This window comes from Eublepharis macularius, chromosome 7 (assembly GCF_028583425.1).
Source record: "Eublepharis macularius isolate TG4126 chromosome 7, MPM_Emac_v1.0, whole genome shotgun sequence".
Lineage (NCBI taxonomy): Eukaryota > Metazoa > Chordata > Lepidosauria > Squamata > Eublepharidae > Eublepharis > Eublepharis macularius.
The window spans coordinates 84,715,418-84,736,932 of record NC_072796.1 but is presented as its reverse complement, the minus strand read 5'-3'; the positions used below and the strand labels follow the sequence as shown (position 1 = coordinate 84,736,932).

General features: G+C 43.4%; 1 pseudogene; it reads left to right on the top strand.

Moving 5' to 3' along the window:
• The first annotated feature begins 4,083 nt into the window (after positions 1 to 4,083).
• LOC129333950 (60S ribosomal protein L39-like) lies at positions 4,084 to 4,259 on the top strand (annotated as a pseudogene).
• The last annotated feature ends 17,256 nt before the right edge of the window (positions 4,260 to 21,515 follow it).

The window sequence follows — 21,515 nt, the reverse complement described above, 5'->3', positions numbered from 1 at the left end:
GCATGCCAACCAAACAATTTTTTGTATCCTTCAAGAGTCAAGAGCTTGCAATTTTCCAACAACATCCAATCTCTTAACCACACCAAACATACTGCTTCATGGTATAATCTGATATTTGGTAGTTGCAATCTTCCTCTATCTTTAGCATCACATAAAACTTTCATCTTCACTCGAGGTTTCTTGCCAGCCCATACAAAGTCTGAAATTTTCCTTTGCCATTTTTCAAATTGTTTATTATCTCTTATTATCGGTATTGTTTGCAACAAAAACATGATCCGTGGTAGCACATTCATCTTAATTGCTGCTATTCTTCCCAGCCATGACTGATTTAATTTGTTCCATTTTATTAGATCTCTATCTATTTGCTGCCATCGCTTTTCATAGTTGTTCTTAAATAAGTCAATATTTTTTGCAGTAAGTTCTACTCCTAAATACTTTACTTTATGTGTTACTTCACAGTTGGTAATTTCCATTAATTCTTGTTGTCTTTGTTTCATCATGTTCTTGCATAGTATCTTTGATTTCCTTTTGTTAACAAAGAATCCAGCTAAATCACCGAATTCTTTTATCTTGTCCAAAAGTCTCGGCATATTTTGAATTGGGTCTTCTACAATAACCATTACATCATCTGCAAAAGCTCTGACTTTATAGGTAAATTCCTTGATTCTTATACCTTTTATAGCATCATCTTCTCGTATCTGCATCAGTAAGATTTCCAGAATCATAATAAACAACAGTGGAGATAGTGGGCAACCTTGTCTTGTACCTTTCCTTATTTCTAATTTTTTAGTTAATTCATCATTTACTACAATTGCTGCACATTGGTCTTTATATATCGCTCTCACCGCTTGGATGAATTCTTTTCCCATTTGTAACTTTTCCATTGTGGCGAACATAAAATTCCACTTTAAGTTGTCAAAAGCCTTCTCTGCGTCAACAAAAAAGAAACCAACTTCTTTCTCACAATGTCTATCATAATATTCAATTGCATTTATTACAGTTCTTAAATTGTCTTTAATCTGTCTGTTTGGCAAAAATCCTGCTTGCTCTTCTGCAATGAATTCAACCAACCATTTTTTCCGCCAATACTTTCGCAAATATTTTATAATCATTGTTTAGCAACGAGATTGGTCAATAGTTTTTAACATTACATAAGTACTGATCTTCTTTTGGAATCAATGATATATTTGCCTCATTCCAAGTTTCAGGAATCTTTTGCCCTTTTAAGATCTCATTCATCACTATTTTCAGGAAATAGTGCCTCTTTTATCTCCATCTCTGTTACTTCAGCATTCAATCTTTCCTTCCATTTTTCTGATAGCTTGGGTAGATTGATTTTGCTAGAAAATTTGAATCTGATTGGAAGATTTGAATTTTAGAGAAGTAGAAGGTAGAGAGAACAAAGGCCAGGCTGGCTAATGTCCTGGCCTCATTTATGATTAATTTTTCAGGCAGATTCCTGGATGGTTCTACAAGGTCAATTATTGCCCAGCAAACTCTGATCTTTAACATGACCTGAATTTTGCTGACCCTCAGTAAGCCAAAGAATAGCACTATAATCAAGAGAGTGTCCAGGCCCCAGGAGAGCTTGGCTACATTCCTATCAGTGAGTCAGCTTTTCTGTTTCTGCACCCTGATATCAATGTCTCAGTTTGAGATCAAATATGGTGATGATCAGAAAATATGGCTTGTGCACCAGGGTTTCTTTTAGGGTCACAACTGAGTGCACGTGCACACGCGCACACACTTGCTGGAATCAAGAGCTACTGAATTCAGGCTAAGCAGGATGGCTTAGTCCTGTGGCCTCTGAGAGTCATAGGACTAATTTCTGAGTACAATTTGGGATAACTTGGTTTGCAGGGAAATAATCAGAGGGTTGGGGGTGCTTACTGGAATGAGGAAGAGGATGCCTTTATTATTGTTAGAGACATGAGAGAGAGAGAGAGAGAGAGAGAGAGAGAGAGAGGAGAAGGGGTGTGAACAGGAAATGCTTCACCAAAGCTGGTTAGACCTCTGCTGGAACCATATTAAAACATTTGTACTATTAAAACTACCAAATTTACTATTAAGCTCTTATCAAAGAATTATCAGGTGTGCCTGCACAACTAATCAAAAATATACAAGTAATTCTGATTAAAAACACACAATAGAAAATCACACAGAGAAAATCTTTAAGCAAAAAAATGTCTGGTTAAGGAAGCAAGTCAAACCAGCCAGGTTAGAATAAAAAGTCCTTTCAGAACACAAGAGACTGGTACAGAGACAGCACTACAGAACTGAAGGTATGACACTGAGTCATTCCTGGTGCAGCCACGTTTGGGAACAATACGAAGATTTGAGTCAAGGACTCAGCTGTCACAGGGCACTTAATATCCACATTACATTAATGGTCAGTGATTGCATACCAGGTACAAGATAATACATGGAGAGGAAGAGGCTTTGCTTTCCAACCTGTGGGGCTTATTAGTCCTGCTTTGCACCTTGCTCTTCCCAGTTTCTCCTGCAAAAAGGCCTTTTCTTTAAAAGTTGTCACTGCTGCAAGGTTATTGCTGTTGCTCACAGTATCATTGTTGCAAGATCCATCTAGAGAAACAAAACATGGAGATTGCTCCCCGTGTTGTGTGTGCCTTGTGAGGACTGAAGCTTGCTCAGTGTTTCACACGCAGCACATATATTCAGACTGTGAGTGGGGGGGGGGGAGTGTTGCCGGTAAAAATAGGGGGGGCATGTGCTGACAACGTGTGTAGCTCCAGATTTACAAGAACTGACATAAAATTATATTGCTCCTGTTTACAGCACAACAAAATACCAGCAGACAAAAAAAACCCATGTTAAATCTCAGACTTCACAAACATGGATGGAACTGCCAATGTCCTTCCCACCTTTAATAAAAAGAAAAGTAAGTTTATTTTACTCATCTGCTTTACTTCCCCTCCATAAAGCTGCTTACTTACACAAAATTACAATCAAAATCCCAAATGTTAGTCTTCCAAAACAGTAAAGATGGCAACTCTATCCATACATGGAACTATATGAATGCAACCCAGAAGGGAAAAAAATCACTTTATACAACAGGAAGAAAATCAAAGGTACAAGATCGCAAGGCAAAACCCATTTTTTCTTGCAACAAAGTGATCACAGTCATGATAAAAATACTGAAGACTGCAATCCCCAAGAAATAAATGATTTTATTATAATGCCAAAATATATTACAATTCATGAGGGACAGTGTTAGTCATAGGATATTGAAATCTGAACAGTTGAGAGGGAAGCAGAATATCCATTTGGCTGAGGGAATGCATTTCGTACAGAAACTGTGATGAAAGAGGTTTTGTACAGAGAAGCTAGGAAGCACAAATGCAAGAGTGGGGGAAAGTTGCTCCTTAGGGCCAGCGGGGTCCTCGAGCTTCAAAAGTAAGAAGAATGACGGCCAGGAAACCAAAGCCAAAAGGAACGGATCCAAGACAACTACATGGTTATGCTGTGACTGTTGCACAGAGCCTGAGGCAGATGGAGCTGTTTGCTGATGAGTGGAGGGCATGGCGAAAGGCAAGGAGAGCTGAATTTCATGTAGTGATTCCAAACAAACAACTGGATCATTGCCTGGCTGCTTCTAATAGCTCAGTAAAGACAGCCATTGTAATCAACGCCTAAACACCTTTAAACATATCAAGCAAATTTAAAATCTTTCTAGACAAAGACCATTTTTAGAGATAGCAAGAAAGAAAAAAACAAACACCCAATTCTATCATGAAAATGGTCGGTCTTTGCAGACTTTTCTTACAATTTAGCCTAGATTTACTGATGAGGGGGTATTTTATATATTGGGTCGGGTCCTAGTTTCCATCAATGGGAGGGCATTTTTTTTGCCAATTTCCCCCCTGCTGCTGAAGACCTGTGACTCCTCCAGCATTCTATTCCCGGGGTGAGGGCAGAATTTCCCTCAGGAACAACATTTTACAGACCATTTTGGTCTGTAGCAAAAAGGGAAATTTCAGGAAGTCCCATTCTGCAGATGGAAAACCTCTCCCTCAGGCTCTCTTCCACTGCGACATTGTGGTGGCCAGTGGGCAAGTCTTCACCATGTCCTCCCACAAGACATTTAAGATCAGTTTCTTGCTAAGAAGCAGAAACAGAACCAGCCCATCCTGCAATGGATCCATATAAAACCTGGCAATAATATCAGATACAACTACAAAAGGAGGCACTGGAGAAGGACCAAGCCAGGTCTTAAACAGAAGCCACTACAGCTCTTATGACATGTCTTGTCCTGCATCAAGACCTCAGATGGCCCCTTGCTACCATCTGCCAAAGCCCTGTTTTCAAAGCTGGCTCACACTGTGCTAGGGTTGCCAGGCCCCCTCAACCTCCTGGCGGGGGACAGGGCCCTGGCACTTACCTTTTGGGAGAGGGAGTGAGCGCGCGCAGAATGTGTGCACACGCAACCCCACAGGTGCGATGACATCACTTCAGGAGTGATGTCATTGCGCGGCCCCTGGGCAAGCCTGTTTTTGGGCACTGCGGAGTGCTCCTACGTTCCACAGCGCTGGAAACGGGCCATTCTGCAGCAGATTGGGCCCGTTTTTGAGGCCTTGTGGAGCGCAGGAGTGTTCCTGCACTCCGCAGTGCCTCAAAATGGGCCCGATCCATGGCAGAACGGGTCCGTTTTGGGTGCTGCGGCGCACAGGAGTGTTTGTGCGCTCCACAGCTGCTCAAAAATGGGCCCAATCCATGCCGAAATGGACCCATTTGGGGCACTGCGGAGCACAGGAGCATTCCTTTGTTCCAGAGCACCTCAAAACGGGCCAGATCTGTGCCAAAATGGACCTGTTTTGGGCGCTCCTGAGCACCTCAAAATGGCCCAATCCACACCAAAATGGGTCTGTTTTGGGCGCTGCAAAGCGCAGGAGCACTCCCACGCTCCACAGCAGCCTCGATCTGAGCAAAAACGGGCCCGATCCCAGTGGCTGCAGCGTGCTGCGCTGCAGGGGAGCATGTAAGGAAGGTGTGTGCCCCCCCCACACTGCTCAGGAAAGGGGTGGTGGTGTGTGGGGAGCAGCGGGTCCCACTGGGGGTCTGGGATCCCTACACTGTGCATATCTTCTTTTGTAAACCTTTATTTTCACAAAGGGTGTTTTGAAAAAATTAAAACTGAGTAATGGGGAGGGGGGGGAAGAAAACCCTTTTCTCAGCAGAGATTCAACTGTGACCACAAAGGGGCACTCACCAACTGCTCAGAAACTTTTGTTTCTCAGTTCTCCATTGATTTCTTCCCTCTTGTCGTTTGTTAGCTTCAAATTAGAAAACCACTCCATTTTTTCCCTCTGAAGAAATAAGAGGCCATCTACTAACAAGGCTTGCCAGTGAGCCACTTGGAAAGAATTATTTGCTTTCAATCTATCCATTTTACTTAATAAAAATTAATCTTTCTAGAACCAACAGTCTCTTGCTTTTATGGGAAAATACCACATACATTTGCAATTAATGTATACTATGACCAGGCCCCAAAAACCAAGAGTTGGAGGTGCATGTAGGATTAGCCATCTATTCGTATCTCTCCATGCTTCTGGAGTAATATAAGTACAAACCCAAAGTCTATTATTAATGTGAAATTCTGAAATGCATACATTTTATCACTTCCATGAGGACTGAGGTGAGGCATCAACTTTTATTCATTCTTGTTTGTATTCTGTTGATTGTTCTGATTTTTTTCATTGTCTTTGTATTTCACTGTATGATCTGCATGTAATTTTTTATTATGAGCTTCTGTAAGTACTACCAAAAAATAAGACTCACATTTTAAATAAGTTCAGTTAGATTTCTTAAATAGCTTTAAACTAGAGATGCCAGGCCCCCTCAACCTCCCAGTGGGAGATTCTTACCTGGTTCTGGGGAAGTGCGCATGCACCACCACAAGCATGATGACATCATTTCCGGGAAGTGACATCAACATGCAGCTCATGGGTGCATGACCACACTCCGCAGGGGCCCCAAATGTACCTGTTTTGGCCCAGATTGGGCTCATTTTGGGCCCATTTTGTGCTCCAAAGCGGCCCGAAACAGTCCCGATCCAGGCAAAAATGGGCACGTTTCGGGCCACTGCAGAGTGTAGGAGCACTCCCGTGCTCTGCAGCAGCTCAAAATGGGCCCAATCTGCACCAAAACAGGTCTGAAACAAGCCCAACCTGGGCCGTAATGGGCACGTTTTGGGCCCCTGCGGAGGGCAGGAGCACTCCTGTGCTCTGCAGCAGCCCCAATCCTGGCCAAAACAGGCCCTGTCCAGGTGGCAGCAGTGCACAGGAGCACGCAGCGCTGCAGGGGAGCTCGCAAAGAAGGCATGCCCCCCCCATTGGCCAGGTAAGCAGGGGTGGGGTGTGAGTGGCGGGGGCAGGGGCAGGGAATCCCCTGCCCCCAGTAGAGGTCTGGCATCTCTATTTTAAACATCATGCAGAAAAGAGCTATATTTGTGGCTGACAAGACAGAATAGTCAATCCCAGGGGAGATACTGGAGCCTATAGATGTGGCAGAGTTTTTCTTTGTGAAGTCGGGGCAGTCCTACAGAAAGAGACCACAGGTGAGATCTTCTATGAAACTCCTTGAATGCTGGCTCCTTCAATCACAGCCACATAGAGTGTCTGACTAGCATGAGGTGTGTCCTGCTCCTATCTGTATTTTAATCTCATTTTGTATGGAGTCTCTGTATTTAAAATTTTATTTTATATATGCCAATAAAAGCTTGCTTGACTGACTGGCATGAGGTGTGAAGGTACAGCCAACAAAAATGAAGGGGCACTACTATGGCTTACACTAGCAGTAGATGCTTTGAGGCAAGGAGTGCTACTCAGCTTGTTACTCAATCATGAATTTGAGCAATGGGACCTCCCACAATTTAAGTGGCTATGACGGGGAGGAGGTCTCTGAAAGAAAATTAACCCTTTCCTTCCCCCCTTGAGATAATGATAATGAATCGTTTCAGGAATGTGAACGCTTCAGGCTGTGAATGCTCAAAGAAACATATTAACTACCTCTCAATAAAAGGAGCTTATAGGCAAAAAAAGGAGAAATCGCCAGTGGAATGTGTAACAAGTTTAGTCCTAATAGTGACACAAGCAAAAGAAAAGAAAAGCATACACACATCAGGTTACCTAAACATTTCCTAGCATCATTTAAATACATTGTGGCTGATGTTTTAAATGCCAGGACCCAGCTTTTCTTCTCACTCTGCCAGTGTAGAAAGTATTTTGCTAGGGCTGGCAAGCAGTAGGAGATGGGCAACGGTTAGCTGATGGTGATGGCATGATACTACTTTCTGGAAAACGTAGAAGTGATATCATGACATTTTAGGAATCATTGGAAATTTTCTGGGAAAACCACAGAGCTTCTCGTGATTCCTAGAGAGAACTGATGCCATTTCTTGGTTTTCAGCATTAGTGGGAAAAGACAAAAAGCCAGTGGCTGAGGAGCTCTTTTTATAGATCACTGCATTAGATTCAATTTATCTGATTGCCTTATTTTCATTATGACCCATGGAGACTCATTCCCTCAAAGTCAGTGGAGTTCCTCGGCTCAATCTAGAGGTGTTGTGGATAATTCAGAAGTGGTTCTTGCTAGCTGGCTTTTGTGTTCAGCAGGGCTTGCCAGATTTTTAGGCATCAGTGCCGCTATCCCAAATGGTCCATTCATTTATCCATTAAGCCTTCCTGCCAGCTACAACTGCATCAGCCAGTTTGGTGTAGTGGTTAAGAACGTGGGACTCTAATTTGGTGAACCGGGTTTGATTCCGCACTCCTCCACTTGAAGCCAGCTGGGTGACCTTGGGCTAGTCACAGTTCTCTGGAGCTCTCTCAGCTCCACCCACCTCACAGGGTGCTTTGTTGTGGGGATAATAATAACATACTTTGTAAAGCACTCTGAGTATTAAGTCATCCTGAAGGGAGGTATATAAATCTAATGTTGTTGTTGTTATAATTCTGAGAAACGATTCCACTGAAAACATGGGATATAGGTTTTAGTGAGGGAGATGTATCCTATTACCACAATGTTCCTAGTGCACTAATGTTTGAATATCACTTTCTCAGCTCCACCTATAGCTCTAATATCCCCAATTACTATTCCATCAATTATTTCACAGATAGAAACTTAGTCTGGGTATCAATCAAGATGGGTAGCTGTGTTAATCTGCCTGTAGCAGTAGAAAAGAGCAAGAGTCCAGTAGCACCTATAAGACTTCCAAAATTTGTGGTAGGATATGAGCTTTCGTGACAGCTCACTTCTTCAGATAGATATCTAATATCTGAAGAAGTGAGCTGTGACTAGAGGTGGGCACGATCCAAAAAAAAAATACCGAACAAGCTGATCGTGGATTGGCGCCGGCGACGATCCCGAATTAATAATCCACACCGATCATCTCCCGTTCCAGATCTGTGGATCGGGGATCGGGGAGGCAAAAGCGGAGGGGCGCCCCGCTGTTCCCAGTGATACAGGAACGGTGGCTGATGCCAGCAGCATCTGTGTTTGTGTTTGGCCATCTGTGTTTGGCCGTCAGAGCTGCCTATCAGGGTTTGCAGGGATGAGATTGGAGTGCCCATGGCTACAGAACACCCCCTTTCCCCTCCCTCCCCTGGCTGTCTTCTCCCAACTGGTGACTGCTTTGCTGCTCCATGGTTGGAAGGAAGCCCTGCTGATCAAGGCAAGCTGGGCTTCCATTTGGGTTTCCAGGGCAACAGAAGGAGCGCAGACAGAGTTCAGGCATTCCCCCGGCTCCATTGCCAGGGGAATTGATTGCTGGCGCCAGAGTGTCTGGCTTCCCAATCCGAGCATGATCGCCCCGATCAAGCCCCGATCTAGCCCCCCCTCCCAACCGCTGGATCGGTGGCCGTGGCTGAGCATGATCCGCCGGGTCCTGATCACACGATCACCATTATTGTGGGGTTTTTTCAATCGTAATGTGGATCGTGCCCATCTCTAGCTGTGACTCACAAAAATTCATACCCTATCACAAATTTTGTTAGTCTTATAGGTGCTACTGGACTCTTGCTCTTTTCTCTAACTTAGTCTGGTCTTACTACTTCCACCAAAAGTCAGTTGACTGTTTTATCTTCAGATACATAGATCCCCAGTGACTTTCCCTCTTTCAGCCTGAACATACTAGCATCGTCCTGTTTGATTATGGTCATCCATCATTGGTCATCCAAAGGATAATCCTTCTGGTCACTTGGTTATCCCCTCCCTCCCTCTCTCGTAATACTAGAACCCGATGAAGTTGACAGGCACTAATGCAGGACAGACTAAAAGAAATACTTATTTACTCAATAAGTAGTTTTAGTGCTTGAGGAGGTTACTCAGGGGTACTGAGGTACAAAATTGTCATAGGGCCCACAATCACTTAATGAAGGCACATATTATGAGAATGCAACTATATCAAATTAAGTGACTGCAGATAATTAGAGTTATACAACAAGGATGAACAAGGACTTGCATGGGGCATCTCTTTTTCTCCATTTCTACTATTTCCTCTTTCCCTTCTCTGAAAGCCCCATAGCTTCTCCCTTTTTCTTTCTTTCTTCTCTCCATCCCAACAACCTGTCAACCTTTATCTGACCCCTGTCCACAGATTTTCCTCCTTCCCTCCCACTGACAGCCAGAAAGGCTCTGGCCAACTTGTGCAGTACCAGCCACTGGGCCCAACTGTGCTCTGGGGTACTTGCAAAGACTTGGGGGGCACCTTACTTTCCTTTTATCTCCCTCCCCACATTATCTTTTTTCTTTCTGTCCTCCTGGCAGCTCTCCATATCTTCTCCCCTTTACCTGCTTTCTTCTCTCCTTCCCACCCACCCATGTACCTTTTATCACTTACCCATGTTCAGCCATTTTATTTATTTATACCCCATCTTTCTTCAAAATTGGAACCCAAACCAGATTGGGTGTTCCTTATTATTATTGCATTCCTTTTTTATTATTATAAACTTTATTGAAACATTTTCCATTTTATCTTCACAATAACTCTGTGAGGTAGGTTAGGCTGAGAATGTGTGACTGGCCCAAGGTTGAGCCTCCATGACAGGGTGGTAATTTGTTGTGGACCACCCTGAGTTATATGAGAAGATGAGTCATCATCATCAGAGGAGGACAAACTGCCCATCTTGTAAGACTCCTCCTGCAAGACGGATTTCTCAGCCAGCACTGGCTCCAGCCCGAGCCAGCTTGGAGGCCCGAGCATAGACTCACCTGCAGTTAGACCCATCACAGTCTCCTGAAAGACCCCAGAAGCAGAGAAGGCAAAAGGTCAGGGCAGTGTCATGTCTGACCCCCATTCATGGCATCCATCCCAAGGCTATCACTGACCTGATGTTCTAAATCAATGTTCTAAATCAATGTACCTTGATATCATATTGATAATGCCATGAATTAATGTTTCATGCTGTATCCTGATGTCATATGGCCAATGCCCTAACTGTTTCTTTCACAGGCTTATTGCAGGTGCTTATCTAACTGACTGTAGAAACTTTCACTGCTCATAACCTTGTATACTACTCACTCCTGTACATTGCTATATCTTGTTTTCTCAGTGACTCAACTTGATAGTACAAATATGTGAGGCATTCTCACACCAAGTTCACGCAAAAAGTCCTATTTACTGTTGGGAGGGAAGAAGGAGCAAACGTGTGTGTTAAGAGGAAGGATTTTTCCACATATCACTATTCTGGTCAATTTTGCTCTTACTGCTTAGATGCTTACCTTGCTTCTGAGTATTCCTATGGATATATATATGGAAATGATTTGAATTCTGAATAAAACTATTTAACCAAGAGTCTGGACTTCTTGTTGCAATGGTACAGCCAGGGATCTGTCTGCCATATCCTGTCATCCATAGCCTGACAGGCAAATGCTTGGACCAGATGCAGGAGTATATGCTTGGAAGCTCGAGGTCTTCCTCCTGCTGAGGAAGTTTCAGGAGAGATCACTAAGGCACCACAGGATCTGGGCCCCAATACTCAACCTCACTTGTAGGAAAAACTCCCTATATAAAGCTACATTGTGGCTGGAGCTAGTGTGAGATTGCTTTGTATATAATTTTGCAGGCTAGTTTAACTAGCTGATCAACCTGCTTGTTGATAATTTCTAGAAACCTTGTTGCCTGACTCTTGGACTGCCTTTTAGATTCACTTTTGGATTATATCATCTGATTGTAGACTGTGGCTTTGCACTGTGACATGAGAACCACAGATGCTAGAGCTTCTGTACTAATGGGGCTTGTCTCTCATCTGGGGAGCAGGACAGGATTTGAACCTGAGTCTCCCAGATACTAGTCTGAAACTTTAACCACTATACCACATTGGCTTTTGTGAAGTGATTGCTCTTGAACAGTTGTGAGTTAGGTGGGCCCGGGTGAGTCATACAACACATGGAGGTTGCTGCTGGGATGGACTCTGATGAATCCTCTGTTAAAGGCCAAACAGCCCTAGAAAGGGCCCTGTCCCCTCCTCCTACCTTTCACTGACAGAAACCAAGGCTTGAATGCTGGTGATACTATTGTGGTGATGCTTCTGTTATTTGGGGGGTTAACCCCTTGTTGTTGTGGCAGAGATTGTTTTGTTTTAGATTTCAGATTTTTCTGCAAACCTGGGGCCTTGTTCAGGTTTGTAGAAAAATCTGTCTTGTCTATTCATGGCTCCAATCTCTGGATTTAGATGTACACAGCTTGGGCTATATTGAGGTTCAGATATATTGATTTTACCTCACATTATCATATAATTAAGTAAATTGTAAATTGGTATTGTGCCCTCGAGGCAGGGATGCCATATTGGTTTCAGACATCCATATTTCATTTAATTTTATACTTCAAAATAGACCACCCAATTTGTCAGGAAGAATTCTGGGTTGGATTTTATTTTTGTATTTATTGCAAAGGAATTGGCACTGACATATTGAAGAGTGATTCCACCCACAACTCAACAGGCTAGCACAGAGTTCTCATCCCCCTTAGCAAGCAACATGGGAAATTAGCTAGCAGAGCATCAACCATATTTAAGCTTTCCATGTGTCTTAGTCCATGAATAATTCCTCTGCCTTTAAGCCACACGATTCCTGAGACAAGCAACCAACTGAAAACTTCAAATTCAAACACAAGAATTGCCATATTGGATAAAACTACTAGTTTATTTATTCGGAATTCTGTTACTAAGAACAAACTGAATCTAAAGCCTTCAAACATAAATCTAGTCTGCTATCCCTTAACCTACACTGCATCCAAGCAAATAAGTAAAATTAATTGTTAAAGTTAATTGATTAATAGTCCTCTTCCTCCTGTTTCTCAAGGATACACACATTCATGGAACTTGGTTCATCAAATAAATTTCACATTCACATTCTAAGCTTTTCCCACACAAAAGTTTATCATGATTAGCCGATATCCATATCACTCCATTAACAGACTCTTTTGAAAGCATCCAGGATCATCCAGCTTAAACTGAATTGTGTATGTTACAGTGAAAAACAGCATCAAAATTGCTGAGATTCTCCTGCTAAGGTGACAATATTTGGCTTATCTGATACAAATAGCAATCACAAGAGAGTATCAACAATTTTCAAGTTTAGACTTTCACAGGAACATAAATCCAGTGAAGGGGGGGGGCATTTTCACTGATGCAGCCCTCCTGCAGAGATCCAACAGCCTCATGCTGTTCCTATGGGTCCCTTGTAACAGACAGACGGACAGAAAAACAGAATTTGGCGTAAACGTGCCATTTATGTTACATTATATCCTAACTGGAACCTATCCAAATTAGGATACAGGTTATGTAACCTTCATTTCCAAATCCAGTGTTTAGTTTCTGTCTTTAAGGAAAGACCAAGGAGTTTGAGATGCTCCTACCGGACAGGTCATAAAGACAGATGTTAAGCAAGAAAGACTAGTATTCCTCCATTTGTACGATGAAGATGGTGGGGAACTGTAAATTCTTCTAGACTGGCTCCTTCCAGGCTGGATGCCTAGAAAATTTCTGTGAACTTAAAAGGGTTCAACTCTGAAGAGGGCTGTACTGATACTAGGTTTAGAAAAATAAGATAAATACTTTAAACTCGGAACTTTGGAAGAAAAATACTTATACTTGAATTAAAGTATGCAATACATACCACATGCCAAAAGATATTTATATTTATCTTGCTTTCTTTTCAGCATGCTTGTTATGAATTTTAAATATATCTCAAAAGGGTCCGAGCCTGTACTAATCTGTTAGTTATGCCTTATCTGTTTATATGGTTTTCGGATCAAATGCTAGACATGAAATATCAAACAGCCTTGGATGAAATTTTGGGGGAGTAGGGGGATTTCTAATCAGTCCCTCTTAACTTACCCTTCCTAAGTAGCAAAGAATATTTACCAGGACTTTAAAAACATAGCACAAAATTCTCTGATATCTTTGTTTCAGCAAACCCAAACTCTAGAAATCTTTCCAGATCTTTAGGTTTTTTTAAAATCTTTCCAAAGTAGTTTCAGGCTCCTGAGGAATCCTTCAAATTCATTCCATTGGTGGCATCTTACATGCTCAGGCTTGCCAGGGGCCCCAATGGCCAAAGCAGGGTACAAGGGAATGGAGTGCGGGGGCAATGCGGCACTTACCTGACCTTATTTGCCAGCGCCGCAGGTGCACTGAAGCCCAGTTCAATCAAAACTACTTACAAACATATGTTTTTTTTTTTACTGAACTGGGCTTCAGCACACCCTGTAGCTCCCCCATAGCACTAGAAAATGATGTCATTTTCTGATGTGACGGGGGAGTGTGGGAGTGTACACATGCACTTCTCCCCCACCTATGCCTTTCCCCCTTGATGCCCCGGTGAGTGGGGCCGAAGGGTGGTAGGTGAGGGCAGGGGATCCTCCACACAAGGCAGCATGCTTCCTACTCTGCTTGAACTGAGAGCCAAACTACAAGTGACGTCTTACACAGGTTGGACACTAGTCGGCTTCCCTCAAGTTTCCTCCCCAAGGTGGAGGAAGCTACAAAGGGTTTGGCCATACTAGACTTGATATTAACCAACAGGGAAGAATTGGTAGATGAGATGAAGGTGGTGGGGACCTTAGGGGGAAGTGACCATGTCCTTCTTGAATTCCAGTTGCTGTGGGGAGCCAAGGAAGTTCGTAGCCAGACTCGTAGGTTAGATTTTCGTAGGGCCAACTTCAATGAACTCAGAGGCTTGATGAGAGTCATTCCATGGGGGAGTGTGCTGGAAGGAAAAGGAGCGAGTGAAGGGTGGGCCATTCTCAAACACGAGCTTTTGCAAGCTCAAGCCTTCACTATCTCAGCAAGACGGAAACATGGTAAGGGCTCCAAGAAACTGATGTGGATGCACAGAGAGCTCCAGAATAAGCTAAGGGAGAAAAAGGAAATGTTCAGGAAATGGAGAGAAGGACAGACCTCTAAAAAGGAGTATATGAGGGTTACTATGTACTGCAGATCAGCCATCAGAGAGGCCAAAGCTCAGTATGAGCTGGGTCTGGCCAGGAGGGCTCGCTACAACAAGAAAAACTTCTACAGATATGTGAGAAGCAAACGCAAGGTAAAAGAGGCAATTGGACCACTGTTGGGAGTAGATGGAGAAACTCTGATGCAGGACAGAGAAAAAGCAGACAGGCTTAATGACTTTTTTGCCTCTGTTTTCTCCCTGAAGAACTCAGGCACATCTAGAGATAGTAGAAAATGTGGCAGGACACCTGAGTGGCTAATTGACATTGACAGAGGGGTAGTGGAGAGGCATCTGGCTGCACTGGATGAATACAAATCCCCTGGGCCGGATGGGGTGCACCCAAGAGTGCTGAAAGAACTTTCCAGAGAACTTGCAGAACCCCTGTCCATCATCTTCAAGGCCTCCTGGAGGACTGGGGATGTGCCACAAGATTGGAGAAGAGCGAATGTTATCCCAATCTTTAAGAAAGGGAGGAAGGATGACCCGGGAAACTACAGGCCAGTCAGTCTGACTTCTGTTGCTGGGAAGATATTAGAACAGATTTTAAAGGGATCAATCTGTAAGCATCTGAAGGACCGCTCAGTGATCCGGGGAAGTCAGCATGGTTTTGTTCCTAAAAGATCCTGCCAGACCAACCTGGTTTCCTTCTTTGATCGAGTGACCAGCTTACTGGATCGGGGGAACTCTGTTAACGTGATTTATCTGGATTTCAGTAAAGCTTTTGATAAGGTCCCCCATGACATTCTGATGGGCAAACTGGAAGACTATAGGACAGTTCGGTGGATAGGGAACTGGTTGGAGGACCGCACTCAAAGAGTGGTGGTCAACAGCGTTTCATCAGATTGGAGGGAGGTGTCCAGTGGGGTGCCGCAGGGCTCGGTTTTGGGCCCGGTACTTTTCAATATTTTTATCAATGATCTGGATGAAGGAGTGGAAGGGCTGCTCATTAAATTTGCTGATGATACCAAATTGGGAGGGGTAGAAACACCCAAGAAGATAGAATTAAAATTCAACAAGACCTGAATACTCTGGAGAAGTGGGTAGCTGTGAATAGGATGCAATTCAACAAAGACAAGTGCACAGTATTACATCTGGGCCACAAAAATGAGAACCACAAATACTGGATGGGGGATACACTTCTGGGCAGTAGTATATGTGAAAGGGATCTTGGGGTAAGAGTGGACTGTAAACTGAATATGAGCAGTCAGTGTGATGCGGTGGCAAAAAAGGCTAATTCAATCCTGGGTTGTATCAAAGGGGCCATAGCATCAAAATCGCAGGAGGTCATAGCCCCTCTCTATACTGCCTTGGTCAGGCCACACCTGGAGTATTGTGTGCAGTTCTGGAGGCCTCACTTCAAAAAGGATGTGGACAAAATTGAGAGGGTGCAGAGGAGAGCGACGAGGATGATCAGGGGTCTGGAGACTGAGCCCTACGAGGAAAGGCTGAGGGCCTTGGGAATGTTTAGTTTGGAGAAGAGGAGGTTGAGGGGGGACATGATTGCTCTCTTTAAATATTTGAAAGGCTGTCATTTGGAGGAGGGCAAAGAGCTGTTCCAGTTGGCAGCAGAGGGTAGGACACGAAGCAATGGGCTAAAACTACATGCACAAAGGTACCGACTGGATATTCACCGTCAGAGTAGTTCAAAAGTGGAATCAGCTGCCTAGGGAGGTGGTGAGCTCCCCCTCACTGGCAGCTTTCAAGAAGAGGCTGGATGAATACTTGTCAGAGATGCTTTAGGCTGATCCTGCACTGGGCAGGGGGTTGGACTAGATGGTCTGTATGGCCCCTTCCAACTCTATGATTCTATGATTCTATGAAGTTTTGATGGGAAATGTAGGCATCCTGGTCTTGCAGCTGTAATGGAGAGCCAAGCTGTAAAACCAGGGCGCCTACATTTCCCATCAAAACTTGAGGGAAGCCGACTAGTGTCCAACCTGTGTAAGACGTCACTTGTAGTTTGGCTCTGAGTTCCATTTTCTATGAAACGCTGGGACAGGCGGGGCGGGGGGGTAGCTTTCCTTTATATTTTAATTTTGGTTGTGTGATTCCAGCATCCCTGTTGATTTACTGGCTTGATCATCATCTCAATGAGCTTTCAGTATTACCAGGCTTTTTATTTTGTCCAGTTCACATGCTTACTTTATAATATGACATAACTGAATTTTGAAAGAAAGAGCTGAGGGATGACGCTAACTCCATTAAAGGGAATTTGGATTTCACTATAATGACCAGAATGAAAAAGATGTGTTCATCTGGAGAAAGTGACAAAGGAAGCATTAAGAAGGTAATGCAAAAGACAGCAGAGTCTCAAAAGACCACAGATTGAAGGTAGCCAGGTACGAGTCGTCTTTTCTTACATTTCCTGCCAAATGACTTGGAAAGAATCACAGTTCACTCACTCTGCTGATGCCTGTTGCACTTAGTTACAGTTCTTCTGATTTCAAATGGCAGTACATAAAGAGAGATGATAGGTGCCAATTGTAAAGAGATAATTTGTGATTTAATTAGTGACTCCTTGTGAATTTCTGGATCATTTCAAAACAAGAAACTTCGGTGTCAATTGAGAGAATATATTGGAATAAAAGCCCCTCCAAACAAGACAGAAACAAATAAGAAAACGTTTGGTTTAGCATATTACTCATTTGTACAACCATTTTGTGAAGTCACAGGGACTCTCTGGGGATGACATAGAAAACCATACAAATGTTCTTAAGACACTATTTTAAAAATCAGAGAATGAAGAGAAGCTGAACTCCAATGCAAGAAAGGAATAGGTGAAAGGACAGAAATTGCTTATCTTCAAAGACAGGAGGACATGATACTTACAAAAAGGCAGAGCTCCTGATAACGCACTGCAACTTTAGCAAAAAAAATAAGGGGGGGGGGTTGTTGATGGTAAACTGGAGATAAGGGCTAATCTTTAGAAAACGGACCTTTGGACACTTACCGTGAAGGGTCCTTCTCCTCTGAGGAAAGGAGAACATCTTGGGTGATTCCCACCATCCAATCAGGGAGGCAGGAACTAACTTTCTTCCTCTTCCTGTCTAGCCTGTGGGACCACCCTCTCTTCAGTTCAGGTGACTCCACAAAGCAGTAACATTGAATTTATCATTCAGCAACTGTCAATACTGAGAGAAAAAACACCTGTTGCATTAACATGTACTGTAAATAAAGCTTAACCCGGAGGAGGTAGAAGAATGAGGCAGCAGGGTAGAGAAGGACGGAGACCCAGGGAGGGCAAGATGTCCTCCTTTCCTCAGAGGAGAAGGACCCTTCACGGTAAGTGTCCAAAGGTCCGTTCTCCCTCTGAGGCGGAGGACATCTTGGGTGCTCCCAAAGCAGTTTCCAGTTTCTGGGTGGGATGTGGTCTTTGTCCATGATCATGCACTGCAGTACTTTTCTACTGCAGTTAGTGTCCGCCGAATCATATAGATTTGATTTGTAGCATCTTAAAAAGGTCAAGACCGACAACCCTGTTGCTGCCTTGCAGACTTCTTCTACAGAAGTGTTCCTGTGTAATTCTGCACTGGTAGTAGCACTCTTCAAGAGTGAGCTGGCATTCCACAAGGAACCTCTATGAAGAGAGGTTTTTTTTTTAAAGGAGTTTCAATAGTGTATGTTTTGCTATTGGCACCTACCACTGCTGAAGACATTTTCTTCCTCAAATTGAGGGGAGATATATTTAAGAACAGTAAGACTGACTTTCTAATTTGTACTGTTTGGAGCAGATAGGCCTTGAGCCTCCTTCTGACATCTAGGTTGTGTCAGAGCCTCTCCTAGTATATTTAGGGTACAGCTAGAAAAAATGGTGGCCTTATCTCTTGCAAACTATGCAGTTTGGAATACGCTTTTGGAAGACAGTACGGGGCATCACCTTACCATTGGGAAAGATACAGAGTTCAGGTCTGACTAAATCTTCTGATAGATGCGAACATAATAAGGAAGATAGTCTTCATTCTCAGCCTTCTCAGGGGAACATCCTTGATCAGTTCAAATGGATGTTTGGTCAGGGCTGTGTAAAACGTCTACTGAGTGAGGGCTTCCCAAAGAGAGTTGTAAATTCTGAGCATCTGACAAAGAGAACTGTGATTCCCAAAAGCCCACGCTACAACAAAGCTGGCTAGTCCCAAAGGTACCACTGGGCTCTTTTTGAAATTCTGAGCATAAACTGTTTTCTGAATGCTAGGAGAGTGTTGGCCACCTCTCAGGAATATCCCCATCTTAGGAAGGTGTTCCTTTCTATTTCCACATGGTTAAGTAGACTAAGTCTAAATGAGAGAGCCAAATCTGTCCCTGCTGTAACTTGACCGGAGAGGTCAGTAGGATGAGAGGTGGAAATATCACCATCTGTTGGAGGGTGAAAAGGCATGGTGTTACTGGTAAGGGTAGTAATACATAGAGGAGGCCTAATGGCCACTGCAATGTCAGGGCATCTGCTTGTTGGTACAACAAATCTTGTCATGTACCCTGGTAGTTGATGGCTGTGTTGGGACGCACACAGGTCCATGAGGTGTTGCGAAGTGCAATGTTATGAGATGTTTCTTGAGGAACTATTCCCCTGTTGTCCCCTCAGCCAGTCTGCCTGGGCATTGGATATGTCTTTGATGCGTACAGTTCTGATCAAAGCTAGGTGACCATCCTCCCAGGTAAGTATCCTTGCTGCCACCTTGTGTCGCCTCGAGGTCTTGATTCCCCCGTTTGTTTATATATGTTTTGTCTGCAACCTTGTCCATACAGATCTCTGAATTGGAACAGGGCCAGACAAATTGCTCACCTTTCTAAGTCATTGATAGGAAGACATGTCTAACCTGATTCTTACTCCTGTAAATATTTGTTGTTCTTGAGGAGTCATGAATCTTTTGCTTTGCATTGGGTTGGTGACCTTGGCTCAGATGGGTTTTGATCTGAAGTGGTATCTGAATGGGAAGATCTGTCTTCTCCATGATCTGTTGTTAATGAGATCTAAGAAAGGTCTGAAGTGGTCTTGCCTATAGATGACCCCAAAGGTACTGCATTGTAGATGGCCACTAGCAAACCTATAATTTTCAGTAGTGTTGTGAGAAGGGCTGTCAGAATTGGTACATGGAGGTATGTTTCTGTGAGATCTGTAGATATTATGTGTTCTTCTGATTGATTGGTCACTGCGACTGAGTGTAGAGTCTCCATTCAGAAGTGATGCAATTTGATAAACTTGTTCAAAAACCTTGAGGCTAATAACACCCTCCAGTCCCTATTCTTTTTAGGGACTGAGAAGAAGATTGAGTAGACCCTTATCTGGTGGACAGCTTTCAAAATTTTATGGAATTGCCTTGTGAGACTATTTGTAAGGCCTGCCTGCCTATCAACCTAAGACCAATGGGAAAACAATTATTTATCAATCATATATCACATATACATAATCATTATTTTAATATAGCATATTACAATATTGCAGCCAATTTTTATCTTCGTTTTACAAGTTTCAGCATATAATTTATATTACATATATCATTCAAGAATCCTCCCCAGGAGGATCAAGGGGTGCAGCGGCAACTGTACCCCTTGATCCTCCTTGCCGCTGCACCCCTTGATCCTCCTGGGGAGGATTCTTGAATGATATATGTAATATAAATTATATGCTGAAACTTGTAAAATGAAGATAAAAATTGGCTGCAATATTGTAATATGCTATATTAAAATAATGATTATGTATATGTGATATATGATTGATAAATAATTGTTTTCCCGTTGGTCTTAGGACCTATATTTCTGGAAGTGTTACATCGGGAAAAGCCAGTTTATTCCACGATTGCCTATCAACCTAGGCTTGATGGTAAAGAGCAGTTGGTCTCTCACAGGGGCAGCTAGCAAGTCCTGTCTTAGAGATCTGGGAGAGGTTGGACTGAAAGGACTGGTTTATCCAAGGCCATGTAGCAAGTTCATGGCAGCATTGAGATTTGAACCTGCAGAGTACTGCATCACTGCTCAGTTACTTAACCACTATACTACAAGTGGGGTCTTGAAAGGACCCCCCTTATTAAAGGGCTGCCTAGATTAACCCTAGGATGGCCATTTGGAATCTTGTCTGGACCTTAGTAGCGTGTGTTGTGAATAAAAAGCTGAGGGCCAATGGATCGCCTCTCAGAATGAGAGTTTCTGGCAACACATTCTTCTGTCCTAGGTCTCAATCTAGATCTTTCCCAGGGCATCCCCAAATAGCTTGTCTCTCTGAAAGAGGTAATCCAGGACGATATTTTTAGAGTGTGAATCTGCTGGCCATGCTCTTAGTCAAGCGTGCCAGCTTGCAACTGCTGTCCAGACCATAATCCGGGAAGAAAAAGGTAAATGTATCCAGGATGACATCTGTCTTGAGGGTATTGGCCCATACATTTCTGTTTGCCCTTTCAATGGGGGCAGCTATTGTTGTACAGGAGGAGTTGGATCAGTTTCCAGATCCATACTCCTGATACTCTTGAGGCAATTGAGACAATAACTGTAGTCTTAATAACCATGGTCACGGCCTCGTACACTCTTGTTAGCATGGCCTCTCTCCTCTTGACTAAGTGGTCTCTGACTGATCCTTACCCATCTTCTGGCCAGAGCCCAGATGACTGAAGTGTAGCCACTGGAGTTTCCATTGCAGGACCTGCAACAACTCATAGCAAAAAAAGGTAGTGAGTATAGTTTGTTTCGTTTTGTTTTGGGACCAAGTTTGGGGATTATTAATTAGCGTATGGTTTAGACCACCCAGCCTTGAACCCTCTCCCCAAATATTCTGGAAATGGGAGGACCTTTTCTGAAGAACCTTCACAAGGAACAGACTCTTATTACCCTGGGCTGGATTTGGTATTCCCAGTCTAAGGTTCCCACTCCTCCAAGCGTAATTTCTACAACTCTAAGGCTGAGAATGTCTTAGATAGTAAATACTGGTAGACCTCAGATTCAGACAGCTGGGCTGACTGTTCTGGTAGGGATATTTCCTCCTCTTCCACATTGGAAGGAATTCATCCTTCTCCTTGTCATTACAGACTCTATCTGAGGGCGATCTCCCTGCTCCGTGGGGATCG